General features: G+C 51.9%; 1 protein-coding gene across 4 annotated transcripts in view; it reads right to left on the bottom strand.

Moving 5' to 3' along the window:
* Nucleotides 1-12,483, bottom strand: part of ST3GAL1 (ST3 beta-galactoside alpha-2,3-sialyltransferase 1) — a 94,497-nt gene that overhangs the window by 68,623 nt on the left and 13,391 nt on the right. For all 4 annotated transcript variants that reach the window (XM_036890521.2, XM_057497725.1, XM_036890520.2 and 1 more), the window contains exon 2: nt 383-520. The gene's annotated coding sequence lies outside the window, so the exon portion shown is untranslated. The remainder of the gene's footprint in view (nt 1-382; nt 521-12,483) is intronic.

Here is a 12,483-nt window from a genome sequence, read left to right as displayed (position 1 = left end):
GGCCAGATCTGTCCTACAGATCATAGTTGTTGGCGAACACTTGCTCCATAACACACCAGAGAGTCATTCCAGGCTTTCTCTGGGGTGGCAGCACTTGTCACATAACAATGCTCCCAATCGAGGTTTTACTTAACCAATTTTCATGAGAGGTCAGAAAGCTTTCCATTTTAGAGAAAGAGAGGTTACCTGCTACACTAAGAAGCCTGTGTTTTTCCCGGAGGGAGAAAGCATCGCCTCCTTATAGAGTATCTCCAGGAGAGCAGGACAAGTTACAGAGAGATCAAGAAACCAGGGAACATCCCCCTTCCCACCCAATGTCATCCATGGAAGAAGCCAAGAAAGACAGCACCTCCCACCAGGAGGGGGAGAGGCAGTCATTTACCTCAGGAGGGTGAGGCACTGTCCATCTCTGGTCCTCAGATGGAACTGTCTTGGCCACAAAGCTCAAAGCGTTTGCTCAGTACAGCCCCTGGAGATGCTAATGACTTCTACTGGTATTTCCAGGTCCAAAAGGCTGAGTCTGAAAAGGGAAGAGAAGAGGCGAAAAGTTCACATTGGTTTTGACATTTAGTTCATTCACCACCTTTTAACTATAACTCAAGATAACTAAAAGGAAGTCACCCATTTCTCCACTTGCTCACCCAATGATTTCTACATCAAATATCTATTTTTTTAAACGAACACCTATTCAGTTACATGCACAGAGCCCAAGGCCAGCGACAGAAAGGTGAGTAAACCCCATGCACACCCTCAAGAAGCGCAGCCTGGTGGAGAAAACAGACAGATCAACAGATAATTCAGGGCAATGTGATACTGGATGTGAATGATATTTGGGACAGCCGAGAAAGAAATGACCACGTCAGTCCGAATGGAGAATTTGAAGAGGAGATGGTATTTTTAGCTGCTCTTCGATCAAGGACAAGTGAGATGCTGTTTGGCAAAAAGGAAAGAGGCTTGGGGAAAGTGTCTCTAAGGACGAGGATAAAGAAATATATAAGATGTGAAAGTGACAGCATGACATCAGGGTTAGGTTAAATGGCAGGGGCAGGGGAGGAAATAGCTTCTGATGACCTCATCTGAGGATGAAAACAGAGACTCTCCGTCGAATTCATTTTATGTCCCAAGGATGAGACATGGGTAGAACAGGCATTTTCTCAGGGAATTCAGAGGTGCGCACAATGATCATTCCCACATTACAGGTGAGCAGCGGGGCTGGGAGAATGTGTGTGAGCAAACTTGCCCCAGAGGACCGCGGTCTAAGTGGTGTAGAACAGACCCCAACAGGAACCCCCATTCCGTCTGGTTCCAAGGTCCTCAGCTCAACCACTGGGACAGACAACTCAGTAAAACCCCAAGCTGCTCACGCCACCTTGTACACACACTCCTTCCTAGCACGGCTTTACGTTACCCTCCCAATGTGGAGCTGACCCCTCCACCGTGAATCTGAACTTGGACACATAACTTGCTTTGGCCAATGGGCCAATAACAAGACACAAGTGAAAGCTTAAAAAGTGCTTATGTACAGAACTTCCTCTCTTTTGCTGCTGGGAATCATTCCGCTGAGCTACTCGCTGCCTGGGCTAGTCCCCCGGAGAACTGGAAACAACGCGGGAGAGGCCCGAGCATCCCAGCCATCCCTGCTGAGTCCCCAGGTTGGTAGGTGAGGCCATCATAAGCAATCGGGCCCCAGCCAAACTACCCAGACCAAAAGAAGTGCCCCATCACCCACAGGATCAGGACAAATAACAAACATTTGTTGTTTACGGCTCTAAACGTGGGGCTGTTTGTTACGCACAGAAAGCTAACTGAAACAACTGTTATCTTTACACTGACAGCAATGGTGATAAAACACACTAAGCTTGGCTGTCATAAGGAAGATCAGCCTATGTTGGAGATTGTCAAGAGATGATGAGGGACAGAACTAATTCAGGGCTGTGGGCAAAAGGAGAAATGGAAGATTCAAGAGCTATTTTAGGTGTAAAATCAACAGGATCTAGTGACAGACTGACCCCAGATGTGTCTAAAGGCGTCTGGTGTTGACTATAAACAGATTCTATTTGGAGCTCGCTGATGGGGGCAGGATGTTTATACAGAAGATATGCAAGTGGCCTGAGCCAGAGCGGTCAGGAGGACTCAGTGTCACGGGGGATGAGAGCTCTGGGAACGAGACCCTCTGTTGGAAGGAACTGAGGCGGGTGTTCATGGCCCCAGACTCCTAACCAGACTTCCCACTGCCATCCCGTCCGTGCCAGCCCCTGCTCTCGGCAGCAGCCAGGGGTATCCTTGTAGATCACAGCCCAGACCTTCCTCCCTCCTGTCCCCAGTTGGCAGCTTCCCCTCTCTCTCTGTACCAGCTACTTATCCTTTAGTTTTCAGTATCAATGGCACTTCCCAGGGACATCACTGTGAACAGCCCAGACAGGAAGGATTCTCCTTCCCAGAATCCCCTGCATTCCTACAGAGCATCTGTCACTAGCCTGGTAACTCCATGGGGGCAAGAGCATGCCTGCCCTTCCAGCCCTCAGCCGTCGCCACCCAGCGCACTGCTTGCAGCACGGGAGGAATTCGGTCACTATTTCCCAAATGAGAGAATGAATAAAACAATTCATGTGTCACACCTTCAAGAGCTTTTCTTTGTTACAACCCCTTCCACACAAAGGAAGGTGGGTTAGGGGCTTTATCTTGGGCTACCCATGGATTCCTGTGTTTATCTTGATCATTTGTTGATTTCTTCCTTGGTCATTTAGCAAGAATTTACTAAGGGCTGGGCATCACCTCAATCCCACTGCCCATTGTTCTCAGCAGACAGAGCCCCTTAGGGTGGGGGGGAGGGGGCAGTGTTTCACTGATCACGAGGTTTCCCCACCCGTCTCGTGCCACCCACCTCCCACCTTGTACAGGCGTAGAATGCATTCAATAACACCCACTGAATAAAGGAATGGGTGAAGAAGAAGATGAACCCCGGGTATCAATGGGATGGGGCCAATTTACAAGTTAGCAGGAGCCTGTAACTGTTAGTATGTAACATCTTACTAAGTGATAATCGCGTACCTGCATAGATGTACATACAGGGACATATATTGTAATTGTTCTACTGTCATAAGGGGAAATGAAATATGGAGCTCTGCTGCCATCTGAGTCCCAGGTGCCTGACTCCACAGCCTGGCACCTGTGGCCACCTGTGACCTTCAGTCAATGCCTAAGACTCACCCTGGAACCATGCATAATCCTGAAGAGATTCTTTCATAAATCTCCAGTTAGCTTTAAAAAATACACATATAATTGGCAACCGAATTGGATTCCCTACCCCAACTGGTGAGCTTGTAACCAGGGGGCTTTTAAAACTACCTCTAGTGCCACCCACCTTCTACAGCCTCTGTTTCTCAGCCCCTCTAACGCGACATTGGGCACTGAAGGGTCCCCACCCATAAGATGGCAAACCTCCTGCTTCTCTTCTGGGTCCTCAGTTCCCGCCGGCGCCACCTGAAGCCCAATCACCCCTCGCCCCCCTAATCCCAGCACCTAGCCAATAGCCACCAGCCCCGTAGAAGTGACACCTCAGTCACCCCATGCCCCTTCCTATATAACCCAGCACCTTTCCCTAATAAAGCGGAATTCTCCGGTGAATTGCTGCTGTGTGTCGCTCCTTTCCTTTCACTGGTGCCGAAACCCGGGAGACGGGACACCCCAACTGGGCCCCGTCTTCCCCCCGACACCAGCAGCAGCTTGCCCTCGTCCTCTTTTTCCGGCGCTGGCTCCTCACACTCACCACTCCTCTCTGGCCTTTGGGTAAGTTTTCCCCCGGAGTGGGCCGCTCTTCCCCGACGAGGAGGGAACTCTCCCCGCCTCAGGCCTTCATGGCTGCGGCGGACGCTCAGGCCCCCCCTCCAACAGCCATAAACGGGGTGACTCCTTTGCGGATGAGAACGCTCCCTTCCCCCCCCCTTCCATTCCTTCCGCCGAAAATTCCTTCCGCCGAAAACTCCTAGTACTAGGTTCCTCGTGACTCCAGCACTCTGCCTTCTTAGAGAAGCCTGGGTGACGACCCACACTTCCTGAGAAACCGACTCGTATACGAGTTTCCGCAGACCCCCAGGGATCATCGGGGACGCCCTTTGTCTCCTTGCCGTCTGCTCCCAGTCCGAGGGTCTCCGTTCGTCTTCCCCTGTTTGTCTCCTTCTCTGTCCTTTAGCCACGGGAGCCCCCTCATCCCTCCCTGGAAGCTCACCTCTTGGATGCCTGCTCAAGCATCTAGCCACCCTCTCCCTGATGCCTGATGTAAAACCAAAACTTCTCCGCAAATACTGCTCCCAAGATTGGCCGACATGCCCCCCAGACAATCACAACCAATGGCCGGCAGGGGGAGCTCTTGATCCTGACGTCACTCGCGATCTCTTTAACTACTGCCAGCGCCTGAAAAAATGGAAGGAGATTCCCTACACCGAAGCTTTCCGCCTCCTTCCCCCGCCTCCCCCCAAGTTCTCCCAGCCTGCAAGCCGTCTCCCCCACAGAAGCCTCCCGTTCACTCCCTTCCCCCTCCTCTCCTACAACAGCCCCTCCCCCTTCCTCCACCACCTCACCCCCCTGCAGATCAAGCCTGAGCCTTTCAGCCCCCCTCTAACTAAGTCCCAGGGGCCTCCTCCGTCTTCGCCCCCATCACCTGTTTCTCCCCCACAGACTGAGCCAGAACCCTCCAGTCCCCCACCACCGTGCGTCTCCGCTCTCGAGATACCTTCGCCTGCTGCTTAATAGCAGGTCTGAAAAAGGCAGCTCGTAAAGTAGTCAATTTTCAAAAGCTCCAAGACATAATTCAAAGGAGGGACGAGACTCCCTCCGAGTTCTTAGACAGACCCACTCAAGCCCTATTGCAGTTACCAGCCTGGACCCAGAAACGCCTGACGGGAGACACGTCCTTATGACATACTTCCTGGCTCAGAGCTACCCCGACATTACAGCTAAACTCAAAAAGTTAGAACAGGGCCCCGCTACCCCACAGACTGAGATCCTAACAGTGGCCTTTAAAGTCTTCCATAACCAGGAGGAGGAGAAAGAACGCCGTAAACAAAAGGCTGATCACGCCAATTTCCAAATGTTGGCCCAGCTGATAAAACCACGACCTGGGCACCCCTCTACAAACAAGCCCCCCCCCAGGAGCTTGTTTCAAGTCTGGACAAGAAGGACATTGGTCAAGGGCGTGCCCCTCCTCCAGATCTCCTACCACCCCATGCCCCAGATGCCACAAAAAGGGCCACTGGGTCTGATTGCCCAGCCACCCGAAGGGGAGGCTGGATGAACAACCCCCATCCTAAGCCCGCCGTAGTGGGGCTGGCAGAGGAAGATTGACGGGGCCCGGGGGCTTCTCTCCCGACCATTTCCATCACCAAACAGGAGCCCAGGGTTACTTTAATAGTAGACGGTGGCCCCATCTCCTTCCTCCTGGATACAGGAGCTACCTTCTCAGTCTTGTGGGAATACCAGGGCCCTACCACGCCTGCCATTACTCCTATAGTCGGGGTAGGAGGTAAACAGATTTTCCCATTAAAACCCCCCCCCGTTTTATGCACAATCCAAGACAATCCCATACCTTTCTCCCACTCCTTCCTGGTTATGCCCCAGTGTCCCATCCCCTTACTAGGACGGGACATCCTTTCTCTCCTCCATGTTTCCATAACTATATCCACTCCCACAGCCCCCAGTACTCCCTTTCTGATGGCCCTCATAGCCCACGACCCCCCTCTGCCCAATGAAAGCTCCAGTTCCGCCCTCATACACCCTGTAAATCCCAAAGTTTGGGACATTACAAGCCCCTCCGTGGCTCTATGTCCTCCTGCCTCTATCAAATTACGTGACCCCTCTCAGTAGATCTGTCAGGCCCAATACCCCCTAACCACTTCGGCCCTCATAGGCCTTCAACCCATCATTCAAGATCTTTTAAACAAAAATTACCTCAGACCCACTCACTCCCTGTTTAATACCCCCATATTAGCTGTTAAAAAAACCAACGGATCTTTCCGCCTCATCCAAGACCTTCGCCTCATCAACATGGCCATCGTCCCTATCCATCCCTGAGTCCCAAATCCATACACCCTTTTATCACAGATCCCTGCCTCGGCCTCCCACTTCTCAGTCCTAGATCTCAAGGACACATTTTTTTCTATCCCTCTGGACCCCTCCTCCCAAGATTTTTTCGCCTTCACCTGGATGAACCCATACACAAGACATTCTGAACAACTCACTTGGACAGTTTTGCCACAAGGCTTCCGAGTCCACCTTATTACAATATGTGGACGATCTTCTACTCTGCAGTCCCTCGTGGGAACAGTCTCAACTTGACACTGCCTCCCTACTTAACCTTCTAGCTTCCAGAGGTTACCGGGTATCCCCTGTCAAAGCTCAAATCTCTTCCCCTTCTGTCACTTACCTCGGATTCCTTCTATCTCAACAAAGAAAGTCCATTACCTTAGACAGAAAACGGCTCCTCTCTGACCTGCCCGTTCCCAAAACCAAGACAGAAATCCTTTCCTTTCTAGGCCTGGCTGGGTATTTTAGAGCGTGGATCCCTAACTTCTCCCTGTTGTCAAGACCCCTATACGACCTCAGCAAGGGCCCCCCTGAAGAACCATTATCCTCCTCACCCCGACGCTCCTTCATTAAGCTCCGTGGAGCCCTTGTGGAAGCCCCAGCTCTCCATCTTCCTGTTTGTCGAAGCCCTTCTCATTATACATTCATGAGAGGTCCAGTCAAGCTCTAGGAGTCCTAGGCCAACATTATGGCCCATCCTTTGCCCCAGTAGCTTATCTTTCCAAGCAATTAGACCCCACAGTTCGGGGATGGGCCCCCTGCCTACGGGCATTAGCCGCTGGACAGCTCTTGCAGAAGGAAGCTCAGAAACTGACATTCGGGGCGCCCCTTACCATTCTGTCCCCACATCACCTAAAGGATCTCTTAACCTACAAAAGTTTACAGACTCTCCCTCCCTCCAGACTCCTGACCTTACTGTCCTCTTTCCTCCAAAATCCCGTTCGCCCCCTTTGCCATCCATACCCGAATCATGACTTTTTCCGCCTTTACTGCTCCCTCGCTCTCTCTCGCTTTTTTTCCTCATTCCTATTGTCTCCCCTGCCACCCCAGCCTCCTTTGTATGGCGATTCAAAGTCAGACAGACTTACACACAGCATCAAACAAAAATTACTACCCTCATTGCCACATCAGACTGCCCTCTGAAAGGCTGCTCCGAGCCTTCATACCTCCACTTTCCTCCCTCCACCCAAGTGTTCACTAGCAGCTGCCTTTATTCTCCCTACCTCTGCTTCCGCTATGACCAAAAACAAGCCTGTTGCAGGCGATGGCCAGACACCTACGGGGATGCCCCTACTGGTCTTGCGCCATTCACTACATGGGTAACTGCCGGTACCCACAGTATTACTCCTCCAACCCATTCTCTTCAATACTAACAAACCCCCTCCTTACCTGGCTGTGGCCCATTGCAGGCCCTATAATAATCATTCTCCTCGCCTGTCTCTTCTTGCCTTGTAAAATTTATCAAATCCCAAGTTGGTAAAATCTCTAATCAAACTTTCAACCAGCTTTTACTCAGGAACTACCAGCTTTTAGCCACAGAAGATCCCTCACCCTCACGTAACCTCCTCACCACACACTGAGATGGACCCCTCTCTCCGCCGGAAACTGTTCCTGGAAACAATGGCCGCAGACGCCTGGCTTCTGGCACCCGTATCCTCTTGGCACCATTAGAATCAACAAGTCCTCGACCTATGGTTACAGGGAACCTTCATTGATTTCCAACCTGAAGAAGTCCACATCTACTCGTCCTTACTGTGCGGAGTCCTATCAACCCTTTCCTCCCGGTCCTCAAGCCCTCACTCCCTTCTCCGCCCCCATTCAGCAGGAAGCAGTCAGAGAGAAAGCAACGCCCACAACCCCATAGAGGAGAAAGGGGGGAATGAAGGGCCCCCACCCATAAGATGGCGAACCTCCTGCTTCTCTTCCGGGTCCTCGGTTCCCGCCGGTGCCACCTGAACCCCAATCACCCCTCGCCCCCCTAATCCCAGCACCTAGCCAATAGCCACCAGCCCCGTAGAAGCGACACCACAATCACCCCATGCCCCTTCCTATATAACCCAGCACCTTTCCCTAATAAAGCGGAATTCTCCGGTGAATTGCTGCTGTGTGTCGCTCCTTTCCTTTCAGGCACTAAGAACGAGAGAAGGTGACTACCCCACTACCTTGCCCGCTGGTCCCAGGGAGCAGCCTGCCTTTTGCTTTTGCACATGGGCCCTGAAAAGCTGGTCTGAACACCATGTCACACTCACCTCCCCATGCCCTGCTGTCCTGTGGCTTCCTGTGTTCCACTCATTTCCCCAGCCTTTCCTCAACTGCTTCCAATTCAGAACTAAACTTCCAAGAATGGGTGAAGGGTGTTCATACACATGAGCTGCCCAAGGAGGAAAGAGCAGAGCTAACCTCCATTTTCAGGGAGGCTCAGAAAAAGCTCATGTGACTCTCCAAGATCGCAAACAAGGAAACTGAGGTCCAGGGCAGTGGGTTTATGGATCCTGAGGCTGGAGAACAGCGCTGTCGGAGTGAGGGGCAGAGGTTTTTGACGGCAGGCTCAGTGCTCTGCCCACTGCCACACTGACTTCCTCTCATCCTATTTGCCCTTTATTTCTATCCATCCAACTGGCAGCCAGCAGGCCCCACCCAGGCCCTCAGCAGTGAACTGCGGGCTGAAACCGCCATGTCCACCAACTAGCTGGCACACAGATTAGACAGATTCCAGGCAAACAATCATGGCTTTGTTCTCACTTCTCCTGTTCTGCATCCATAGATCAGCCCTTCTTTGCCCCTTTAGTGCAGCCACCTTGTGCCATTTGACATTCCTTTCTGCTGTGCAGTATAATACAATAAATCTCACGAGAGATTCTGTCCTCAAATCTGTTTTTTCTCAGGGTAGAACAGGGGCCTAGAAGTAAAACTCTATATCACGCCTGGAGGAGTGCAGCCAGTTTGCTTAATAAATCATAGCTTTTCCCTCCAAGCGAAAAGTGATCATCTGAATAATTGTTAACACTGGGCCAGGCAGAATAATATTGCTGTACTTCTGAATCACAGGAATCTTTTCTCAGAGGCCTGTGGTCACGTCATGTTCCAAAAGACTGTAGTCTGTTGCTAAATGTGCCAACCAGAAGAAGCAGTTCGAGTCAGCCTGTGTGATTTTAGACAAACAACCTTTCTCTGAATCTTAGTTTACTCACTGGTAAAGTGAAAACTGTACGTGCTTCAACTACCTTGCAGGATTATACTGAAAAACAAGTGAATGGAAAACAAAAGGGAAGAGCTGTAATAGTAATAAAGCAAAACTAGTAGTAGTAAGAGTGGCTGATACCATTTTTAAGTAAGACACCATGCTTACCAGCACTTTGCCAAGCCAAGCCCTTTGTACTCAAATCTCAGCAATTCTCGCATTGGTCCTATGATGTGTGATTATTATTTGCATCATTTGCAGATGAGTAAATGGTGTCTGGAAGAGATTAGGTAACCTGTTCAAGGTCATAGTAAAGACTGGAGCCTGAATGGTAAACTGATTCCTAACCAGGCTCCATGGGAAGTCCTGGACTGACACGGTTCATTTCACCTCAGCAAGTACCGAGCCTTCCTGCACCCAGCACGCACCGTGCACTGCCCTGGCAGGGACCACAGTACGCTCCTGGGTACAGCCTGTGGGGGACCTGCTGCGTGGGAGGAAACAAGGCACACGAGCAGGCAAACACATCACTCTGTCCCCAGTGGGAGGTGGTCAACAGACAAGTGGGTGACCTTTTACTCTGCACTCCTGCCCAGAGCACAATGACCATGGAGAATGGCAGCAAGGCTGAGAGTGTCTAGTTAGATCAGTTTGCAAAGGGGATAACAAGTGACCTAGACATAGGAAGATGCAAGGCACATCAGAAGCTGGCAGTGAGATGACCCAGAAAAGTCTGGTGTAAGTGCTAGTGTGCCTAGAGCAGGGTGCTGGCCAGGCTCGGTGACAAGAGCGGGGTGGGGGCAGAGATTCTGGGTGTGCGAATACAGGATGGCAGCGATGATGTGGAGGGCGGGAGGAAGCAGAGCGGGGCAGCAGGGCTGGGCCCCTCAGGGTGTTGCTGCCCCTCCTCCATCAAAGCCCAGCGACTGAGGAAGCAGCCTGGGGATGCGCGGGGGAGGGCAGGTTCTGAAAGTGAAATGCAGCAGAACCCAGAGGGAAGCTAATGTGCATGCTTGGTTGGCAAAGCTGTTCTGGACGTGTGCCCTCCCTGTCTCTGAAAGGGCTTCCACACGTGGGATTGCTCAGACGAGTGGATTTCTGAAGGCAGAGGCTAAATGCTGAGGTCTGGCTGCCTTTCCAGGGGAGACACTACGATTAACAATAGCTGGCGTGACGTGAGTCTGCAGAGGCCAGCTGAGCACTGTGTGCGTGGTTTCATTCATTCATCACAAAGTTCCCTGAGGATGGTGGTCTTACCCCATTTCACAGATACAGAAACTGAGCCTCTGAAAGAGGTAGGCCAGCTGCCCAAGGCCACGCAGAGGGGAACTGACAGATACGGTGTCAAAGCCAGGGCCGTCCAGAACGAACACAAGCCCTTCTCTTTGCCATCCAGCCCAGCTGGGATCTCGAAGGCCATCCTGGCCCCTCACATCCCACCAGGGTGCCCCTCTGCACTGGGCTCTGTCGTCACCTACGGCTCCCCAGTTCTCTGAGCACCCAGGCTGGAAATCTCCAACTGGCACCAAGCACAATCAGTTCTCAAACCCCAGGCCCCAGACAGATGGAGTCACTGGTTCTCCTCACACTGGAGCAAGTACTCCAAACATGGCTCACAACTGCTCCCACGTGGACTAGCTTCGAGACGGTCCGCTGTCTCCTTCCCCTCCATTGCAAACCCTGGCCAGTTGTGTGTCTGACCAGATACCTTTCTGCACACAGGGAAAGGACCCTTGGTCACACCTCATTACTGAAAGAACACAGGTCGTTTAGGACTCACCAACCTGGGGCCTTGCAGGTTTCCTCTCTGACCCCTCCTTCCTCCAATAACATGACAGGGTGCCTCCACAGGGCCCCCTGGGCACCACCTCTCTCCACCCTCCTGGCTGTAGGTCCCACCCATCTTCTAGCTTGAAGACTATCTGTTGTCTGGGGCTTTCCCCAACCCTCTCCTGTTTTATTGATCTCATTTTCCAGCCAGAAAGATGGGCAGTCTTATTCCAGAGCACAAGTTGGGAAACTGAGGCTCACACATGAAAATCCATTGCCCCAATCCCACAGTTACCAAACGGTGGGCCCATGTTTGCCCTGGCCACGCTGCCCCGTCCGCCACTATGGCCTCCTGGGAAGTGCCCCTCTGGGCAAACTGAAAGTGCCCTCAGAGAAGGGCAACGCGGGCGAGCCGAGCAGTCTCCAGGCTCGGTGGGTTCTGCTCTCTGTGTCTGCCCAGAACTGTGCTTCTTGCTCAGATCTGGGAGGAGCTGTGAAATAAGCATGTGTGTGTTTTCTCGGCAAGCGTGGGCTAACTAAGGCGCCATAACTATGTACTTTGAACAAGATTTTGTGAATGAGGGAAGAGGGAATGAAGAAAGAAAGAAGGAAGGAAGGAAAGGGAGGGAAGGGAAGAAGGGAGGGAAGAAAACTTTCATTGACTAGGAAACCTTGGGCCAGAGGACAGGGCTGGCATCATGCAAAGTCTGTCCATGGTGAATGTGACCAGAATGCTACCGTTAACGTTCCTATTTATAACCCTTTGAAATACGGTTTGGTGAAGCGGGGGGTCTTTGTTCTTTGGGTCTCTTATCTGATTCTCAGGAACAAAGCAAAGGGAGGTCAGTTGTGGTCCTGCTAGCAGGCAGGGAGAACAGACATCCTGGGCCCAGAACCTTCCACCAGATGGCAGTTTTAGCAGGAAGGGTGATGATGTGGTGGGAGGGATTGCTCCCAGCCTAGAATTAGGTCAAGTGGCCAACTGCAATGAGATTCAGTTTTCCCAACTCAAAATACTGATAAATACTGACCACAAAGCCCTGTTTGGAAGGTTCAGCGAGTTCAGAATGTCCAGTACATGGTATTTCCTGTACAGAAACTGAAGAAGGATAAAGGGCAGACAGACTCCAGAATTCCCAAGACCAACACAGGCTTGCTCAGAGGGAGGTCTAAGGGAGACTGGGGTGGGGCCGGGAGTGGGGGTGGTTCTGGGGGACTGCGGTGTAAACACGGTAGGAATCCATTAACAGGACAGGCTTGGAGCAGCAGGGTTGTAGAGGAGAGCTGGCACCCTGGTTGCTGGCAGCTCTGGGGTGCAGGAGGGCATGGAGCTTGCTCTCCAGGACACCATGGGCTGCCCAAGGTGGGTGGAAAACCCAGCAGTGAAAGCAGGCCCTAGTAGCCTTAAACTGTGGGCTTGCTTCCAGCCCTGGCTCTGCCCACAAATGGAC

The sequence above is a fragment of the Manis pentadactyla genome, chromosome 3 (genome assembly GCF_030020395.1).
Source record: "Manis pentadactyla isolate mManPen7 chromosome 3, mManPen7.hap1, whole genome shotgun sequence".
Classification (NCBI taxonomy): domain Eukaryota; kingdom Metazoa; phylum Chordata; class Mammalia; order Pholidota; family Manidae; genus Manis; species Manis pentadactyla.
Note: the sequence above shows the minus strand (reverse complement) of the source record. Positions and strands in the feature narration are given on the sequence as shown.